The 12,342-nt window shown below is 34.5% G+C and overlaps 1 long non-coding RNA gene across 1 annotated transcript; it reads left to right on the top strand.

The window, feature by feature from the left end:
- Nucleotides 1-251: 251 nt before the first annotated feature.
- LOC121218625 (uncharacterized) lies at nucleotides 252-1,397 on the top strand. Its single transcript, XR_005915110.1, has 2 exons — nucleotides 252-312; nucleotides 784-1,397. It is a non-coding gene; the product is annotated as an uncharacterized lncRNA (long non-coding RNA).
- The last annotated feature ends 10,945 nt before the right edge of the window (nucleotides 1,398-12,342 follow it).

Here is a 12,342-nt window from a genome sequence, read left to right as displayed (position 1 = left end):
AAAGGACTAAATCGCGTAAGGTGCAAAACTTGAGGTCTAATTGATAAAGGCACTAAATAGCTATAGAATTGAAAATTATGAGCACTTGCTTGGTAATTATACCAATAGGAAAGTGAGGAGACAAAAATGGACATGTAGTAGGTGGATTTGGTGAGTTATTAAAAGGTTAAATTGGTAAATAAGTTAATAGGTATAATAAGACAAAATAGCAAAAGCTATCATCTTTATTTTTCTTCTTCAACCGTAATAGAGAAAAAAACAAATGGCAGCCATGGAATGGGTTTCATTCGGCCAAGCTTTGGTGCTTGATAGGTGAGTGGTTTTTGCCCCGTTTTTAATGATTTTTATGTTTTCGGAGTCGTGATAACTCGATTTAGCTATCTCGTACCTTCATTTTCAAAACTGTTAAAGTTTGTGAATTTTTCCATTGTTGATAAAGTGTGTATTTTGATAATTGATGATAGAAAACACATCCTTGTTGTTAGATAAACAACATTTGTAATGTGATTTTTGATAGAAATGTCGATTAGGGACTAAATTGAGAAATATGATAAATTGTGTGGTAAAAGTGTGAATATGTGAAAAATGTGGGCTACTATAAGTATGATAAATATACAACTAGGCATGGGTAGCAAAGAAATTGAATGAATTTCATTTTACGAGCCAGGGGCAAAAGTGTAAATATGAAAAAGTTTAGGGGTAAAAATATAATTTTACCAAAAATGTGAAATTGGACTAATTTGAGTAGCATGATGAATAAATAAATTAAATGTGTTGTTATAGATCAAGGAAGATGAGATCCAGAATTAGATCAGGGAAAAAATAAGATAATCGAGTAATTGACTTATTTCGTCGCTTCATACCGAGGTAAGTTCGTATGTTAATAAGCATTAATTTGATATATTTAAAATGCTTAATCGACATCATGTGTTATTTCGTATGTTATTATTGGATCATGAATAATATAAAAATACAAGATTGTATTGAAAGGTCAAATTAAGAGAAATGCAGGGCTGAGTATGATCGAATTTCGACATGTGATGAAATTGACAAGTATCAAAAAGTGAGAAATTTCCCGGTTGAACATTAAGAATATAATAGGATACAAGTGACATGTTACTAGTGACTCAAGTGTGGTACTATGTGATGGCCACTTTGTGAAGAAAGATAGCTTTGGTCACAAGTGTGGTACTATGTGAATGCCACTTTGTGAAGAAGGTAGCTTTGGATACAAGGGTGGTACTATGTGTAGGCCACCGAGTATCCGTTATTATTTCGATGTATTCAATGAGAAATGACTAAGTGTAAACAAATATTACTATGTGATGAATAAGTGCAAGTATGTGTGTATAAACTTATGAGCAATGTACTCGATATATGATCGAGCTTTGGTAAGATTGATACGGAGTAAGTGTTACAATGAAAGTTACAATAAAGAAAACATGAAAGAGTGAAATTTAGAAATAAAACAGTTTTGGACAGCAGCGGTTGTGTGACTTTAAAAAATCACCAAAAATGGTGAAAACTGAATTAGAGGTTGAATAAGATATGAAATTAAAGCTTATTAAGTCTAGTTTTACATAGAAAAACAGAGTAAGCAAAAGAATTTCATATTATGAGATATTTGAATTTTTGTAGGACAGGGTTAGGATGATTTCGGAATCCCCTGTTCTGACTTTGGAAAATCATTAAAAATTTTATAAAAATAATTACGAGTTATAATTTTATGTTTGAAATTATTAATGAATCTATTTTCAAGAGAAACAAACGGGACTAGGAGATAATTAATTTTTAGTGAAAAAGGGTCGAAACTGTCAGACAGCAGAACATGGACGAATTTAAAGAATAAACTGTACTTATTGGCTAAACCAAAAATTCTGGAAATTTTAAGGTAAGGAGATACGTGAGTCTAATTTTAGGAAAAAATAGTGGAACTTAATTTGGAGTTCCGTAGCTCAAGATACAAATAATTTAGTGACTATGACTCACATAGACAACTTGATATAAACATAAGTAAATAGTGGAACTAAGTGCAATTATGATCGTATTATCTTGAGAACATATTGTGAGGATTGATAAAAGCATGTTAATAAATTGTTTATCATTTACATACCAACTTACTATGCTATATAGCTTACCCCCTTCCTTTTCTTTTCCTATGGTGTCACAGATACTAGCTCGGGTTGGAGATCTTCGGAGATTCTATCACACTATCAAGCTATTTATTGGTATCAACGTTTTCAAGCATTTTAAGTTTATTACATGTATAGGGACTCAGTCATTTTGTGTATGAGTTATTATGTTTTGGGTCACATAGGCCCGTATAAGGGAAGATATGCGTGTGTTTGAGTCCGGTAACGCCTTGTACCTTGTTCCAGCGTCGAGCACAGGTAACGGTTGTTACATTAGGCACTTAAGATAGTTGAATTAGCATGATTTGAGCATGTTTAATGGCATTTTAAATGGGTTAAATGGATGGTAAATGAATTGCTTAGTGTCCAAGAAATCTTGAAATGGTAAACTTGATGTTTAAGGTTCATTTAGGTGCATACGGCCTAGGACAGGCCTATGCCACATGACCGTATGCCACCCACAGTCTGAGACACGGACGTGTGTATTAAGTCAGTGTGTTACACGGCCCAGTACACGGCCTGCGACATGGCCGTATGACCCAACTCAATGAGTTGCACAAGTAGAGATACAGGGTGGGACATGGCTGTATGTCCCCTGTTTTTGAAATTTTTCATATTTTCCTAAAATTTTCTGATTTGTTTCAAATTAGTCCTTAAGGGTTTTAAGATAAATTCTTTAGTCCCCAAGGCTCGATTTAAGCCTCATAAATGTAAGTTATTATCGTAATTCAATTACTATATGGTATTTGAGAAATTATATTGAAATGATCATGATTTTACTTGTTTATTTCTGTTAACTTGCTGTAGCATTCCCGTAACACTATTTCGGTGACAGATATAGGTTAGGGGTGTTACACAAACCCAATAGTTTAGGTACCTATTCAATAAAGCCTTATTTTTATGTGTATTTATATTATATTCATATATTTTTGTATTCAGTAATGGATTAGCATATAGTACAATGGCAATGCATTTTTTTAATTCCACGAGAAATCTTAAAAACTTGTTTTGTGTTTCTTTTTTTTAAAGTATTTATTTTTTAATATTTTACTATACCCCTATAGAACACTTATCAATCCTTAATCCTATTTGAGAATCTAAACCCTTCATTAAAAATGTACCAAATAATTTTCCTTCAATAATTATAATTTATTCATCAATTGGGTCATATAGATATACGTTCAAGTATGCTTAAACTGAAATTAGGCCTAGCCCAATTCTTCAGCTTGTTTTATTATTTATATAATAATATTATTAAATATTATTTTAATATTAATCTTGATATTTATATTTTAAATTAATTTTTAAATAAATAAAATTTCTATTATTTAGTAAGACTTGAACTTTTAACCTTTTTATTATATATCACTACACCAAAATAGGGTTTTAGCGGCGCTTTTTTAGGTCTATAGCTGCGTTTTTTAGCGCCGCAAATACTTTTAGCGGCGCTTCGCAAAGCGCCGCAAAGATTGCCGCTAATGACAGCGTCGGTAACTTTCGCGGCGCTTTCTATAATAAACGCCGCTAAAGATCAGGAACTTTAGCGGCGTTTTTTTTACAACGCCGCTATAGACCATGTTCTTTAGCGATGCTTAAATAAAAACGCCACTATAGACCGTGGTCTTTAGCGGCGCTTAAAAAAAACGCCACTATAGACCGTGGTCTTTAGCGGCGCTTACCAAAAAACGCCACTATAGACCATGGTCTTTAGCGGTGCTTAACCAACAAACGCCACTACAGACCATGGTCTTTAGCAACGCTTAACCAACAAACGCCACTACAGACCATGGTCTTTAGCGGCGCTTAACCAACAAACGCCACTACAGACCATGGTCTTTAGCGGCGCTTAGGTGAAAAACGCCACTATAGACCATGGTCTTTCGCGGCGCTTAGGAAAAAAACGCCACTATAGACCATGGTCTTTAGTGGCGCTTATGCAAAAAACGCCGCTAATTTTGGCAGATTTAGAAAGTTTTTTTTATTTGCAGCCCTCCTGTAAAAACAAATCAGAAGAAACCAAATCTAAACCAACCAAAAGTAATAAATCTATATAATATTTAAAATAAATGTCAATAAATAAAATAAAATTCGTATTATTCTTACAAAAATTGTAAAAGTTTAAATGATAATACCAAAGTCAAAATTGAAGTATATTTACACGATAGTCTAAGACGACGGCGGTTGCGATTGCTGAAACATCTTCATCATATTCTGAAGCTGCTGCTGAAGTTCATCGAACTTTTTAAGCTGTTCTGCTTCCCTCGCCGCAGCCTCTACTTCCCTCGCTTTAGCCTCTGCTTCTCTCGCTGCCGCATCTGCTTTAAGCTGCTGCTGGAGTTCTTCATACTTTCGTTGAACCTCGGCTTCTCTCGTTGCTGCCTCTGCTTCTCTCATTGCCGCATCTGCTTTAAGTTGTAGCTGGAGTTCTTCATATCTTTTTTGAACCTTAGCTTCTCTCGATGTTGCCTCCGCTTTAAGTTGTGTAATTTGCTCAGTTGTTGTCGCTTGCATCTGAGATATCTGGTCTCTTAACTTCTGAACTTCAGCTTGGGCCTGACTCCCTGAACGCATGTATTGTTGCGAGCTGGATCCAAAATATTGGGATGGGTTAACAAAAGATCCTTGAATCGAACCCGGCCATACCTTTCAGGACCCAAAACTTCATTGATAATCCAGTTATCAATGTCGTCAATATGAATAGAACTATCACTGGAAGTAATCGCTTCGTACTCCGCCTTTTTATCCTTCAGTTTTTCCTAAAAAATAAATCACATAGTTAAGAACGCAATATATATTAAAAAAATAAATGCAACATAACTTAACAATATTTGCATTACAAGAAATGAAATAAACCATTAGAAAATAAACAGTATAAATAATTAAAACAAGTCAAACTGTATTAAGCAAACGTACCATAATTTCTGCAGCTTCAGGAGTCATAGGGTTTCAATCTTTCTTCCTATGTGTAATGTCAAAAAGTTGAAGGCGTCCAACTTTTTGACCCGACAACACTTCCTACAATAAAAAATTACCTAAATCTTTTGAAATTGTTGGGGGTGGTGCTGAAATTGTGATCTCTAAAAATCATATTTTTTCATTCATTTATTCAGTCAATTAATAACCATTTGTTTATAGATTCATAAAAATCATACAAAAGAATGAGAAATGAATCATTAAAAAATGAAAATGATAAAGAACCCTTTTTTGTTTTGTTGAATTTTATCTATGAATTGAAGTTACAACTAGTTAGTTTAGTTACAATAAAGGAGTTCTCTTTTAGGAAAACACAAACTAAAAAATCTCTATTGACGACCTAATTAAATAGAAAGGATAATTAAATAAATAAAATGATACAATAAATACTAAAGATTCCTTTTGAACCTTCAAATTGCTATTTCAACGAGTTGTTATTTATCAATAAAAATGAAATGCTTCCTAACAAATTTGACATTTTACATTGAATTGACCCCTTCACCTTCAATCTCGACGATTGACTAAAAAATGGGTTATTATGATTTCGAGCAAGCCGCTATGGTGAAATCGGTAGACATGCTGCTCTTAGGAAGCGGTGCTAGAGCATCTCGGTTCGATTCCGAGTGGCGGCAATAGTAAAAATATTATTTGATAGAAAGTAATAAATATCTGCCAGTATTAAAAAATTCAAAATACCTCGGCCTAAGCTACACACGCAAAACTTCTCGACCCAGCTGTATGCGTGAATTTTTGTTTCTGCCTACTACTTGTTCCAACTCGTTCACTATCCTACATTATGAAATTATTAGTACGTTAATTATTAAATACTATAAACCAAAATAATTACAAGATTTTTGTAGTAACACATACCTCTCCTTTCTTCAAAGTCCAAAATCTAACGACCTCTTCCCACTGGTACCTTAGCATTCCCGGCGGGACATTTTGTAATTTCTCGTCCAGTGTTATTTTTGTCTTAAAATAGTCTTTCTTTAAAGTGCTCTTATGGTCTCTCCATCTTTTTCCCAATGCCTTCTTTACATAAGCATCGGAGACCTCTAGAGCAAATCTCGCCTAAAAAAACACAACTTAAGAAAGTAAATGTAAACGAAACTTAAACCCAAGTATTATAAATGACATACACGTTTTGTTACCTTAATGTTATCGAGAGCTTGGTTCTTGTTACTCTCGGGCACTTTATGCCATGACTCGAATTTAATTGGCAACATATTTGCATTCCGTGCTAGAATGCCCATGTATCCTGCTAAAAGGCGAGCTTCTGATCCAATAGGCTGACCAAAGCTATTACTGGATACTTGGACACGCTCGACTGGATCTAGGTCGTATAAATCCCTCAGTAGCGTACGTCCGCGAGCTCTTCGCGTCCCAGCAGTTTCAGCTAGAAAATAAAAGTATTGTAATATAAGAAATTTAAAAAATAAAATAAATAATATGTCAACACACATGTAAGTTAAATGTTAAATTACTTTGAGCTTCTATAGGTTCAAGTGTAACCGGAACGTTCGAAGATCCAATAGCAGTTTGTTGTTCAGTGCTGTTTGTTTCGGTCGAGTTTGGAGTACCTTGAACAATACGGTGCGCTCGCACGGGTCTTCTAGGCATTTTATCTGCAATACAAATAAATTAGTGGAAAGCTTAATATACAATTACAACAATAATAATATGTTTAAAATAGTTGAAATATATAATAAGACCAATATTATGATATGATATTACATATAATTAAATAATCATAAAAGCTTACTATATTATAATCCATAAATATCTTCATCCGTATCCTGGCGGACCCATTGACTGTGTGTACTAGTACTAGGGATGTTTTCGTTTAAGTTTTGTTCTGGAAATGACAAAGTTTGTGTTCTGTCGTCAATGCCATCTCTGCTTCCACTGCCCATGTCAAACAAGTCCCTAGGGATGTTACGGAGCACAACGTACCAACCCTCACCAATTGGATTTTTTGAGTAAAAAACTTGTTTGACTTGAGAAGGAAATACGTACGGCTCATCAATCAATTGTTGTCTGGTATGAATCAATCGAGTGAAGTTCACCATTGTGAAACCAAATTGATCTTGCTTAATTCCACGACCAGTATTAACATCGGCCCAATCACCTCGAAATAAGACAACTTTCCATTTTCCGTAGTAATCCAACTCAATTATATCAGTAAGAAGTCCGAAATATTCTACATTTCCCTCGACAGGATTGTTGTCCCTAGCACTAGCATAACTAGTAACTGAGGAATTAACAACTATTCCACAATTTTGCGTTCTCCTCAATCTTTGCGATATTTTGTATGAAATCTAAATCCGTTTATGAGGAACGCACTATATCTTTTAACCACCCGATTTGGACCTTGAGAAAGCCATTTGACTTCGTCGGTCACATTCTTCCCACTCCAAACCTATTGTATGATAAGTCAACTGAGTAATTTCAAATGTTATGAGACAAGACTATAATTATATGTCGATGAAAGCTACAATTGCATACCGTTTCAGTTAACCATTCATGGAAAGATTCTGTGAACAACTTATTGATGTCTCGAAGTTGTGTTATTCGGGAGCGCGAACGAGATCTCAGTATTTGTTTGTACTCACTATGTAAAAAATATGTTCAGCTTGTTAGAAGATAAACAACTGAGGACTAATTGATGAATATCAATCAAATTGTTAAAAGATAAATAATCTTACTTGCGTAAAGGTTCCATTGATTCGTGGTGAAACAGAACATACCGATGTGCTTGTACCCACGAAAAACCATCTAATTCTGTAATTTTCACTTTGCCGATTGGTTCTCCAAAACTTTGGAACAAATAAGTATCGGCCAAGTTATGATCCGTGAGTCCAGCATTTCTATTTGGTCTGCTCAACCTTGTTTCGACATCATCCAAATATCGCGAACAGAAGGTATACATTCCTCTGCTAAGTAGGCTTCAGCAATCGATCCTTCTGGATAATGCTTGTTGCGGCAGTAAGACTTTAATTTGGATAGGAACCTAAACACGACAAATAATGTTATGAAAAGTTGTACTTAAAGGCATATAGGGTTTACGGAATGAGAGTTTTTAAAATAAATTAACACCTTTCTATGGGATACATCCATCGGTACAAAACGGGTCCGCCAAGAATTGCTTCTCCCGGGAGGTGGATTATCAAGTAAACCATAATAGTGAATAAGGATGGTGGAAAGATTTTCTCCATGTTGCATAAAGTCAATGCGGCTCTATCCTGTACCTTCTGAAGTTTTTGAACATCCAAAACTTTGCCACAAATGGCTTTCATTATATTGGATAGTTCAATCATATAAGACGTCACCTTCTTCGACATACAACATCGTAGAGCAACTGGCAGTAAATCTTGCATCAAGATGTGATAGTCATGTGATTTTAGCGAATACAGTCTTTGATCTTTAACACTAACACATCAAGATATATTTGATGCATACGCATCTGGAACCTTTATATCCTTCAACACCGTACAGAACACTTCTTTCTCTGTCCTCGACATCGAAAAAATTAAAGGCGGCAACCGATATTTCCCATTAGGAAGTGGACTCGGATGAAGATCAGGTCGAATTCCCATTTGGACTAAATCAAGTCGACTCTGAAGATTGTCTTTTGATTTTCCATCTACATTCAAAATTGTACCCACAATGTTCTCGCAAACATTTTTCTTAATGTGCATAACATCAAGATTGTGTCGTAAAAGCTGATGCTTCCAATAAGGCAACTCAAAAAAAATACTTTTTTTTCCACAAGTCCGCCTCATTGGGATCATCCTCTTCATTGGAGTCATCATCAGCTTCATCATTTGATCTTCTATTTATTTACGTGTTTGCCGGGTGGTTCACCTTTCCATAACTGAAATTTATATATTTCAACATGAACAAGATATCAGATCCACTTGTCTGCGAAGAAGCTTCTCTGAACTCTTCAGTACCGTCAAATACTGAACTCTGAAATCTAAATCTATGATTTTCCGGTAACCACCGACAATGCCCCATGTAAGAGAACTTTTTCCTATTGTATAACCATTGCGAACATGTTTGTACAGCACAACAAGGACACGCATAATGACCCTTTGTACTCCAACCGAATAAATTGGCATAAGTGGGGAAGTCATTAATGGTCCACATCAAAGCTGCACGTAAATTAAAGTCCTCCTTTCTCAGCACATCGTATGTCTCGACACCAGCCCATAATTGTTTTAACTCTTCGATAAGTGGTTGTAAATAAACATCGATATCATTCCTAGGCCCTTTCTCTCCAGGGATAATCATAGATAAGATAAGGGAAGATTGCTTCATGCAAATCCATGGAGGCAGGTTGTAAGGAACAAGCACTACTGGCCAAGTACTGTACGCAGTGCTCATGATCTTGTAAGGATTAAATCCATCAGATGCTAGGCCAAGCCTCACACTCCTAAGATCGCTTGCAAAGGTTGGAAATTTATTGTCGAATGATTTCCAAGCTAAAGAATCTGCCGGATGCCTTAATAATCCATCATCGGTTCGTCCATCATGGTGCCACGTCATTGACTCTGCTGTCTTCGACGACATGAAAAGCCTTTGAAGCCTTGGTATCAGCGGAAAATACCGCAAATTCTTGACCGACTTCTTTCTTGGTTGTGCATCATTTTCATCGTTGTTCCCGTCTTCTGTGTTTCTATTTATCCAACGGGATTCGCCGCATACATGACAGCACTGTTGGTTTCTCTGATCGCCCCAATACAACATGCAGTCGTTCGGGCAACTATGGATTTTGTTGTACCCAAGACCTAAGTCTGTTATCATTTTCTTCATATCTTTGCATGACTGAGGGATTTTTGCAAATGGAAACATTTCTCTCAAAAACTCTAGCAGCATTGTCAAAGAGTTCCCGATCCACCCTCCCAAACATTTTAACTGGAAAAGACGAACGCAGAAAGCCATTTTGGAGAATTTTGATCCCTCATATAGTTCTTCGTTCATCTCATTAAGAAGCACATAGAACTTCGCCGCTTCTCCATTTGGCTCTTCATGAGGTACACTTGTTCCCCGTTCGGTAAAAGCATTTGTACCAGCATTACAATTATCAGATGCCACAAAGTCGGCCGGGAACGACTGAAAACCATGACTGTGCATATTAAATGCATCCCGCAACATACCATCCATGTCATCCCCTCTATCAGACTGATGGAAAGCAGTACCAGGATAAGATACATCTATCCTTGAAGAGGAAGTACTAGGCGGGCATTCTCCATGGAAAAACCATTTTTTATAACCCCGAACAAACCCATCAACAACTAAATGCTCGTATACAACTTCACGATAATGCCAGCTTATGTTGACACACTTGTTACAGGGGCAAAGAATCATGTTCTCTTGGCTTGCATATTGAAATGCAAAATTCAGAAAAGTTTGTACTCCATTTCTATATTCGTTGTTTACCCTTGACAAATTCATCCAAGACCGGTCCATTGCTTAATTCTTGCAAGTCTGGTTTTCAGCAGAAATTACAAGGGTAAGTTGTTAACTTCATTGGTATTGTTTCACTATCTAAGTTATCATATGATATATATTAATAAGTTATGTCGTATTATATAAGTTATGTATTAAAAATGTAAAAGTATTAATAAGTTATGTAAGTTATGTATCATTTATCCATAAATATATTAATAAGTTATGTCATATTAATGTAAGTTATGTAATTTATGTATAATATTAATGTAAGTTATGTAAGTTGTAAGTTATGTAAGTTATGTGTAATATTAATGTAAGTTATGTAAGTTGTAAGTTATGTATAATATTAATTAATTAAGTTATGTAATTTATGTATAATATTAATGTAAGTTATGTAATTTATGTATAATATTAATGTAAGTTATGTAAGTTGTAAGTTATGTATAATATTAATTAATTAAGTTATGTAATTTATGTATAATATTAATGTAAGTTATGTAATTTATGTGTAATATTAATGTAAGTTATGTAAGTTGTAAGTTCTGTATAATATTAATTAATTAAGTTAGGTAAGTTATGTATAATATAATTAATTAAGTTATGTAATTTATGTATAATATTAATGTAAGTTATGTAAGTTGTAAGTTATGTATAATATTAATTAATTAAGTTATGTAATTTATGTATAATATTAATGTGGCTTCTACATCTCTCAAGTCTTGATTGAAAACGTGGCTTCTACGTCTCTCAAGTCAAATTTAACATCATAAATGATAGGCAGTAACATTAATTTCAGTTAATTTCAGTTAGGTCATTTGGCATGAAAATTTTAAATCTAAAGTTTGATATATTTAATTCAATTAGTGCTCTAAGAATTTAAAAACTGTAATTTCAAACATTATCTACTATTTCAATTTTGTGTCCATTTTATTAGTACCATATGATGGTTTCATATTAAATTTTTATTTCATGGTATAAGCTACAGAAAAGCTTATATTAAACGCAAATTGAAGGTGTATATAATGCTCAAATTCTTCACTAATAGTGCCATCAAAGGATAATGACAAGACATTTTTCTCAATTTCCATAATTTAGTCAAATGATCCTCTTTCGATTCCAATTCCAACCATTGTTGCTTATAACCATTGAGATTGTAAGCTTACCAACGCTAGACCACCTCCACATGCATTAATCAAATCCTAAATTATATTTTAGAAGGGGCACCTCCATATGCATTAATCAAGCCCTAAATTATCTTTTGGAAGGGGAATCGAAGCAATCTACAAAAGGATCGACTATTCTAAAAGATAAGCAAAGGAATCCCATTTCCAATTGTCATGATTATCTACCATATCGGAGACCCGAACATTCTCCAAACCGCTAGCTTCCATAGTGCTTTTGCTAATCAAAGGTCTTACATTAAGCAGCTACCTTTCTATTAACATCGTCACACTTCTTCCATTGTCTACTGACCAACTTATATTACTTCGAAGCATCTCTTGTACTTTCATGAATGAACCTCAAAATTATATTACATTTTACCATGTACTAAAATGAGAATGAGATATTAAACTATAATATGTTGATCGGAAAGGCAAATGGGAGCACATGGGATAAGAATTAGAGGACCCACATGCAAATATGTCCTTAAATTTGAAAGCTTTTTCATGGGAACTTGAAGAATATGCAAATTATTAACAAATTTTTCACTACAAGCCTACAAATCTATTTCAGTGAATGAGAGAAGGAGGAAAACTTGTCGACTGTTGTACCCTAGCGACGA

This window comes from Gossypium hirsutum, chromosome D06 (genome assembly GCF_007990345.1).
Source record: "Gossypium hirsutum isolate 1008001.06 chromosome D06, Gossypium_hirsutum_v2.1, whole genome shotgun sequence".
NCBI lineage: Eukaryota > Viridiplantae > Streptophyta > Magnoliopsida > Malvales > Malvaceae > Gossypium > Gossypium hirsutum.
This window is presented reverse-complemented; position numbering and strand designations above follow the sequence as displayed.